This window comes from Vicugna pacos, chromosome 17 (assembly GCF_048564905.1).
Source record: "Vicugna pacos chromosome 17, VicPac4, whole genome shotgun sequence".
NCBI lineage: Eukaryota > Metazoa > Chordata > Mammalia > Artiodactyla > Camelidae > Vicugna > Vicugna pacos.
Window position 1 is genome coordinate 48,150,291 of NC_133003.1, and position 9,717 is coordinate 48,160,007.

The window sequence follows — 9,717 nt, forward strand, 5'->3', positions numbered from 1 at the left end:
ACCTCATTGATTCCATATAAAAACTCCACTCAAAGTTGACAGAAGCAAGGGGTGAAGACTGTTCAGAGGCATTACTGGAAAAGCCATAGGTCCTAAAAAGCAAGGCGTATGTGGGGCTCCCCGGAGCTGCCCTCGGAGGCGGGCAGGGGGAGCAGGGCGCACCGAGAACCATTTACACCGTCCACCACGCCCTGCTGCTCCACTTAGAGCTGACTTCTCACTCTCACCTCCAAGCCCACTCTGTACTCTGCCACCTTCGTGTTATTCCTCAGTCTGCTCTCTGCCGTGAACCCCCTGCCCGATCCATTTGCTTTTTCAAATCCTAACTCCACCTCTTGGATCCACACAAGTCATGTCTTAACCACAACACTTTCTCACACAGTGCCAGCCCACTGTGGGGTCTGCATTGTTTTAGTCAGTCAGGATGTGGTGCCCAGCACTTAATCATTCAGCAATGGTTTCCGCATGTCAGTGGCGCCTCTTTCACTGAGATGCATAAGACTTCCCATATCAAGAACTGACCAAGAGTAGAGGGTATAGCTCAAATGGTAGAGCACATGCTTAGCATGCACGAGGTCCTGGGTTCAATGCCCAGGACCTCCATTAAAAAAAAAACTAATAATAAATAAATAGACCTAACGACCTCCCCCCACCCCACAGAAAACTCACTGAGGGGAAGAGGGAATACATCAGTTAGAGCGCAGCTCAGCCCCGAGTGATAAGACAACACAAGGTAGTGGTGGCATACACAGCAAACCAAGTTGTTCCCTTCTCTTTCATGGACACACACACATTCCAGGGCTAACAGAATGCTTCCATGCTTGTTAGAGATCCAGGCTCCTTTTATCTTGTTGCTCTGCCATTTTGAATATATAGCTTAAAGTGTTCAGTTCAAGATTCCAACTTACTTTTACCAGTTTACCCAAATAATAACTAACTTTTATAACATAACTTCCATATCCCAATGTCTTAGGTCCCCTCCCCACCCACTCTTTACTCCTCAAAGCAGAAACCGAGACCAAAGTTTGCAGACAGGTAGTTTATTCAGGGATGTGCTATTCAGGAGCCAGGAATGAGATCCAAGGGGAAGATAACAGGGAAGGAGTGAAACCAGTACAAATCTGTGTTGCATCAAAGGCTCCGGGTGTTTAAGCCACTGGGACATTCCAGGGAACTGTTAAAAAGTAATCTTACCAGTAGGGTAAAATCATGATTCTTGTGCAGATATACAAATGAACATGTTAAACATTTAACACAAAATCTGCGGGAAAATGAAACCATTATTTTACCCAATTCAAAAAAGAATCCAAAGAACAGACATATTTACAGATCAGGAATATAGAATTGAAGGTGCAAATGGAAACAAAACTTGATTTTGCCACAGTGGGAAAGAGAGTCTTCGGGACAGAACAGAACTCTTTCGTCTATAGACAAGAATTATTTTGCATTGCTATCAGTCATCTATGATTTAGAGCTTCATCAAGTAGCTCCCGTAGAAACAGACAACCCAGAGCAGGGTTCTCTAGGGTTGTTCTCTAGACAATGCAGGGTCTGCCTCTCCAGAAAAGCACGCATTTTCCCCTAAAGAGTCCCAAGGAAATGCTCAGAACTGTCATCCCCCGGTGTAGGGGGATCATCCCCACAGCTCCAGGATGGGCACGAGTGAGTACCCGTCACTTCCTGCAGGTGAAACACCACTGTGGCAGTGAAGGCTGGGATGCTAGAGGGACATGGTGGGGACTTCATGGAGGGAGAAAGGTCACCTTGCCTCAAACCTGGCCCCAGCTCACATGAACCCATTTGGCTCAGCAGTGGTTAAAATAAAAGGTGGGGCTGCGAAGATTTGCATGAGTGCACTTTCCTTGCATGCTATCAATTCTCCAAATAACCCTGTTATATAGATGGGAAAAGTGAGGCTCAGAGGAGTGAATTCAGTTGCCCAAAGACACACAGATCATTCAGCAGGAGACTTGGGTGTCAAAGTCACAATCTGTCTAGACACCATTCCCAATTCTTTCATTCTACTTGCCAAGTTGCTTTTATTCAAGACAAGATCAAAACTTGAGCCATTGTTCAGGGGAGAAATTAGGTGCCAAACCCTAATGACTGCCAGAGGAGAGTAGTTGGATTCATCTAAACCAAGAATAAAAATCCCCAACGGTCAACCCCAATCGTGTTATTATATCAGTAGTTTAACTGGGGCAAGAAATTATCAGCTATTTATTTAACATCATTAGTACTGCCTGAAATCAGAACCCTGCAGGCATCCCCCACATAAACACACTTGCCCTTTTTTCCCCTTTGTTTTCATGGTGACCTCCTTTGAAGTCCTCCTAGAGGACACAGAAAAGAGGAGACAGCTCGTGTTTTCGGCATCCCACGAGACTTTCCTGACCACATGAACTATACAGATCACAGTGATGCTCAAAGCTCAAGGCCAATTCAAAGAAGTCAAGTCTTTCCTTATGACCCTGACAAACCCCATCCCCACTGGGAGAGTTACAAAAGGGAACAGGCAGAACATGCCTAGAAAGCCTATTTTTCCACAACTTTGCTTTGGTTTTGCTTTTGAAGAATTATTGGGCTTTAGATTTATTTTTCCTGACTCTTGTACGAAATTCCTTTTTAAGGGACATACTAACACATGTTTATGACAACCAAGGAAATAACACAAATGTACATAAGGAAAAGCTGCAACCATCAACCCCACTTTCTCTTTTTTGTTGCTCTTTATCTCCTGTACTAACAAATGCTAATAGGCTGGTAGCTATCTTTGCTACTTCTGTCTGTGACACACACATAAGCGTAAGACACACAGACACACAGATACAGATTTTTGCCATTTGATTTTTTAATGCATTTTACTATTTGCATGTTGCTGCAACTTTCTTTTTTAAGCAAAATAACGCATTGTAGACACCCTTCCAAATGGTTAAGAGAGTGAGTTCCTAAGCTGCAGCGTTGTGGTCACAACGTGATGGTCTGTGATACGACTACAGTATGTGGAAAGATAATAGCTAATCCCTCCCATACCTCCATTCTTGGCAAACTTTTCCCGCCAGCTCACCTTTCTCTTCTCGGCTCTCGGCATGCAAGTAGAGCCAAAGCAACCTTCTCTGAAAAAGCGCACTCCTTAAAGTTTCAGGTCAAGGATACTGCCCAGAGTCACACTGCTACTCCTGGACTGTCAACATCAATTTCTAACGCAAGTATCAGAACTTGAATGCAGTGGTAAAGACAACAAAGAAGACCCCTGCTCTCAAGAACCTCTAATTAACCTTGTATCACACAAGAAGGGGAAAGACTCAAAATAAAAGAGAATTCAGGGCACATCCCAAAACACAAGTCAAATTGGTGAGGGAGAAGTGCCGCTGGGCATAGAAAGTTGAGTGTAAAGCTGAGAGATGATGCTCAATTTCTATTTCGCTTCTGTCTTTTAAGTCAAGCAAGAATACTGGAAGAGAATGACTGGAGAGAACAGACATGAATAGAGATTAATCTATCAATTTTTATATCTGTATTATCAATCTATCTTATATCAAGAGATAATGATATGAGAAAAGTGAAACTCAGGCCGAGTGAGGAGTCCTTAGGACATTTATTTGTGTTTGGGTCTCTGATAAACAGCACTCAAAGGCATCAAGAGAACTCAGAGATGAAATATATGAATGACTATAAGGCATCTGGGAGGACGACTGGAGAAAGGACCGCTCAGTCATTCATTTATTCAGTCGGTCAACACATTCACTGAGCATCTACTATTTGTCATAACCTATGACAAAAAGGCAAACAGAAAGAGAAGACCCGATACCTTAGGGGAAATTAAATTCTGATGAAGGCTAAAGAAAATAAACAAGGAAATAAAATAATCTGAGACTATAAATTGTATGAAGGAATAAGGTCATCTGTGCCACTAAGCTACATGTGAAGTGAATCAGTGAATCACTGGCAGCCACATCCTCAGGTGAAGCCTGACAAACTGGAAGATATCCAGGGAGACAGATAGATATTGATGATAAAGAACCTGAGTGTCTTGACATTCAAGAAACCACAGAAAGAGATGACATGTGGAATAGGAGATTCATAGGTAATGTGACCCTTGTCTTTAAATCTTTCAACAATTGTCATATGGAAAAGAGAATGAGATGTGTGTGTGTGTGTGTGTGTGTGTGAGTGAGAGAGAGAGGGAGATTTCAACATAGGTGGACAGGCTTTGCAGTGAGGAAAAGGTGGGGTCAGTATATGAGACAAGGCTCTGAGGATTAGAACTGTCTGCAAAGGACCTTTTTGCTTTGGGAGACAGTGAGCGTTGGGAGAACTTTGGGAAGAACTCTATCATTAGAGGAAATAAAACTAAAGTAGTAAGACTACCCACCTGGAATGTCGTGGAGGGGATGTGTATGTAACCAACAAAAAGAAAACAGCACCTACCCTTTACTTCCTTCCCTCCTAAATGGAGTCTAGAAGAAAGAAGCTTAGTCAGAGAACTTACAGTCAAGCCCCCGCGTAGTGATGTTGCCTTGAGCTGGGTTTGGAAAAACATGAGATGACTAAATATCTCTGCATGAAAAAGAGAAAAGAATTTGGTTTCAGTTCTGATTGGGAAAGGATCTAGAAAAGAGGAAAGGGGAGAAAATAAAATTAAAGAGAAGAGATAAGTGTTGGCAAGGGTGTGGAGAAAAAGGAACACTTACAGACTGTAGGTAGGAATGTAAATTGGTTCAGCCACTACGGAAAACAATATGAAAGTTTCTCAAAAAATTAAAACTAGACCTACCTTATGATCCGGCAATCCCACTTCTAGGTATACACCCAAAGGAATTGAAAGCAGGATATCAAGCAGATGCATGCATTCCCATGTTTACTGAAACACTATTCAAAACAGCCAAGATATGGAAACACCTAAGTGTTCGTTAGTGGATGACAGATAAAAAAAGATGTGCTGTATTTATACAGTGGGATACTATTCTGCCGGGAGAAAGAAGGAAATCCTGTCATTGGTAACAACATGGTGGACAGTGAGGACATTATGCTAAGTGAGGTAAGTCAGAGACAGAAATACTGTAGCGATCTCACTTATATGTGGAATCTGAAATCCCAAACTCATAAAAACAGAGAATAAAGTAACAGTTAACTAGAGGCTGAGAGGGTCGGGGGACAGGAGAGTTAATGCTTAAGGATACAACCTTGCAATGAATAGTAATAAGTCTTAGAGATCTAATGCACAGGATAGTGAATCTATATTCACAGACAACAGTGCTATTCTAATCAAACTTGCTAAGACACTAGATCTTAATTATTCCACCCATGAAAAAGAAATGATAATTAGGTGATGTGAAAGAGATGTTAATTATCGCTACAGTGGCAATCATATGACAATATATTAAAGTACCAAATCAACATGCTGTACACCTTCAATTTACACAATGTTATATGTCAAATATATTTCAATTTAAAAAAAGAAGAGAGAAAAACGAAGGGCTGTTCTGGAACCAGACTGAAAAATGGCCCATGGACTGTCTGAAGAAGAGTTAAGTTTATCATTTAATTTGAATTTGTTAGTTGATTTCTGAAACTACCCTGTGTGGGTGGAGAAACTCAGCTGGCAGGTTTTTAGAGCACATGTTTATCGAATGAATATAGAAACACTATACTTTATCAAATCTAAGATATTATTGATTTTAAGGTACATCATTATTTCACCTAACACTAAAAAAAATGCTGCTGATTAAACACAATTTTAATTGTAAGATGGATCCTACTCTCAGAGATGTTAAAATGCAATCTAAAATGTTCACCTTACAATCTACAAAATACATCAGTCCTATTTCTTCTGTGCCATGCTTGGAGTAACACATATTAGGTATAGCTGTCACATTTTAAGAGGGAGCTGACAAATAGGAAGTTTCCCAGAGAGCACCGGTATTTAGATGAAATCAAAAACAGGGAAAAACAGAATAAAAGAAAACAGAACATGCAGCTGAAGGAGGAATTTGGAGCTGGAGGTACCGTGAGAATGCCAGTCCCTAGGTGTTCTCAGACATCTTCTCAGTGGCCTGGGACTCTCTCTAATCTGTAGAGCAGGGGCTTCAGCCAGGAATCAAGATGACTCCAGGAAAATTGGGAAAAGATACTACCAAAGGGCGTCACAATGGAGTCTTGCTCTGCAGAATATTTTAAAAGTAAATACTCGTTTGTCAAAAAGTATGGAAAATACTGAATTACAACAAAATCAAGACAGAGTTATTTATTGCCAAATTTGTCAGAATGTTTAATACGTAAATGTGTGCTGTGACCAATATACAAAGGAGTAGTTTTCCCAAAGTTTGCTGACTTTTCATGATACTAAAGTAAATATTAACATATTTTGGAACTTTTACTCTTGGGAACACCAAATTGGTAAGCTTCGACCTGAAGAGTAACTGAAGAGGGGGAGGGTATAGCTCAAAGTGGCAGAGTGCATGCTTAGCATGCATGAGGTCCTGGGTTCAATTCCCAGTACCTCCTCTAAAAATAAACAAATAAACAAACCTAATTACCTCCCCTTCAAAAACTAAAAAACAAAACTCTTTCAGCCATCTTGGAGACTGTGGAGGCCTGCTGGGAACAGGACTTCCAAAACAATAAATATGTCTGGAAGGCTGTGGTCCAAGGCCGTTTTTGCTGGCTGTAAGAGGGGTCTCCGGAACCAGAGGGAACACACAGCTCTTCTTAAAATTGAAGGTGTTTATGCTCGAGATGAAGCTGAATTCTATCTGGGCAAGAGATGTGCTTATGTGTACAAAGCAAAGAACAACACAGTAACTTTTGGTGGAAAACCGAACAAAACCAGAGTAATCTGGGGAAAGGTAACTCGTGCTCATGGAAACAGTGGCATGGTTCATGCCAAATTCCAAAGCAATCTTCCTGCTAAGGCCATTGGACACAGAATCCGTGTGATGCTGTACCCCTCAAGGATTTAAACTTACTGAAAAGAAAATAAAAGTGTGGATTTGTTCTCTTGTATTTTTGTTAAAAAAAAAAAGGTAACTGAATAGCTTTGCTCAAATAGTGTCTTACCCAGACACTCAATTTGTAAATTAATTCTAAGTGGAGCTGCTCTAATTTAACAAGAAGGGAAGGGTTACAGGGAGAGAGAGAGGCAGTGACTTGGAGGTTTCCCTTTAGGCTTCTCACTGCCCCCAAGGGAGCTCTGAGTCCTCTCTAGGGAATGGTTAAATTCTACAAAGTTGTAATAAGGCAACTTCTAAGGTTCCTTACAATGACGTACTGTACTTGCCCACTATTTATTCTCAACATCCTCCCCAGCATTTACCCTTTCTGGACGTTTTAATGATGGCCATTCTGACCAGTTTCAGGTGATACCTCATTGTACGTTTGATCTGCATTTCTCTGATGATTAGCGATACTGAGCAGTTTTTCATGTGCCTATTGGCCATTTTCATGTCTTCACTGGAGGAAATATTTGTTTAGGTCTTCTGCCCATTTTTTGATTGGGTTGTTTATTTTTTTGTTATTGAGTTGTAGGAGGTACTTGTACATTCTGAAAATTAAGCCCTTGTCAGTCGCATTGCCTGCAAATATTTTCTCCCATTTCGTAGGCTGTATTTTCATTTTGTTTATAGTTTCCTTTGCTGTGCAAATGCTTATAAGCTTAATTAGGTCTCCTTTGTTTATTTTTGCTTTTACTTCTATTGCCCTAGGAGAACATTGCCCACATTTACCTTGGAGAATGTTCTGCCTATGTTTTCTTTTAGGAGGTTTAATGTGTCTTGTCTCACGTTTAAGTCTTTAAGCCATTTTGAGTTGTTCTTGTGTATGGTGTGAGGGAGTGTTCTAACATCACTGATTTATATGCAGCTGTCCAACTTTCCCAACACCACTTGCTGAAGAAGCTGTCTTTTCTTCATTGTATATTCTTGCTTTCTTTGTTGAAGATTAATTTATGTAAGTGTGTGGATTTATATCTGGGGTTTCTATTCTGTTCCATTGGTCTGTATGTCTGTTTTTGTGCCATTACCATGATGCTTTGATTCCAGGAGCTCTGTAGTATTGTCTGAAGTCTGGGAGATTAATTCCTCCAGCTTTTTTTTCTTCAGTATGGTTTTGGAGATTCTGGTTCTTTAGTGATTCCATATAAATTTTAGAATTATTTGTTCTAGTTCTGTGAAAAATGTCATGGGTAATTTGATAGGGATCACACTAAATCTGTAGATTTCTTTAGGCAGTATGGCCATTTTAACAATGTTACATTTTAATCAATTAGTTGTGACAATGAGGAAGTACCTTTTAACCTCTTTGGTGCAGTTAGATCATCTGTAAAATGGGGATACCAGTGTCTAGAAGGCAGGAGACTGAATTAACTGATCTTTTTGTACTTCAATTTAGCTCAAGCTCTCTGATTCTCATTGTTAACAGTGGAGAAGATAATGAGGTGTAGGGAGGAAGCGCAAGAGGAAAGCAAGTTCCCTTCCTTTTCATGCATATCTCAAAACTGTCCTGCTCCAGGTCTTTAATACCCCACCACTACTGGTTACACTCTCAATAGGTATTTATGTGGTTATAAACTGACCAAAAAACGGTACAACTTAAGGTTAGGATGCTTTTATGTGACACTGGAAATAAAAGACAGAAATCAAAGTATATGTCCTCCTTAGCTCTGTGCAGCTTGGATGATAAAGTTCTCAGCTATGGTCTTGCACAAGATCTCTATGGTTGTGCATCAATCCATCCAATTGCAAAAAAAGTACATGCCCGTGAGTCACTGTGGGTTTTTGGTATGGCTCAGCTGGGTGATGGAGAATTAAAACTGTGCTTACTGCTTACATAGTATTGTGACACTCAACAAACCAGCCTGACCCAATCTGTAATCTTAATACCCACTTATCTGCAACTATCTAGGAAATGTCTTTTTTTCTGTCTACTTCTTCTCCCAAGAGATAAAGCCTTTGGCTCCCATTTGTCTTAAAACTTACTGATGGCTTCCCAGAGTCCTTTAAGAAAGAATAAAACCCAACACAGCCCCACAAACGTTGTTTAGAAGAGGGTGTCGTTTTCCTCTCATTCCACATTTTAGGAGGTTTGGCCAACTGGGAATCAAGAAAGCCAGTCAATTTTATTTAATTGAAATGAAAAGAAAGAAAAACCTACTTTAACATTTCTAATCAACAGGAGTCTAATGAGTCATGTTGGTTCCTGGAGTTGAGACACAGTAGGGCATTTCTGGAGCTAATTTACTTCATTAATATTCAAAGGATGTAGATCAACAGTATTTTCTAGGAGACTCAAGAACCAAACATGTCAGAGGGAAACTTGTATTTTGCATGTGATGTTAAACAGATGTTCCACATTGAACCAACTGTAGCATCTAATATAAAATGTTGTCAGTTAGAATAATTATCTTATTTCTTGCCTTAATTCCACTTTCAAAATGGATTTGCAACTCTTGCTTCTAAGATCTCTCCTCTACTTTAATTTTTAGACCTGACACTGATGTTACCAAGACCACCATGACTCACTCTGGACTGGTGGAAAAATTTAGCTCTCGAGCTTGTCAGCTTGGGTTCAAATTCAAGTCTTTTACCTTCTAGGTAATATTTTAGAACAGAATTTAGTTAACTTGCTTTTTGTTCAGTATTTAGCGAATACTTATTGAGCACCTCCATACCAGGTACTCAGCCAGGCACTAGAGAAATGGGAGAATCCTGGCATTTGGAA

General features: G+C 40.3%; 1 pseudogene across 1 annotated transcript; it reads left to right on the top strand.

Moving 5' to 3' along the window:
• The first annotated feature begins 6,572 nt into the window (after positions 1 to 6,572).
• On the top strand, positions 6,573 to 7,005 carry LOC102532187 (large ribosomal subunit protein eL33 pseudogene; annotated as a pseudogene). The gene has a single exon (XR_012060446.1). The product of XR_012060446.1 is annotated as a large ribosomal subunit protein eL33 pseudogene (transcript).
• Positions 7,006 to 9,717: the final 2,712 nt, after the last annotated feature.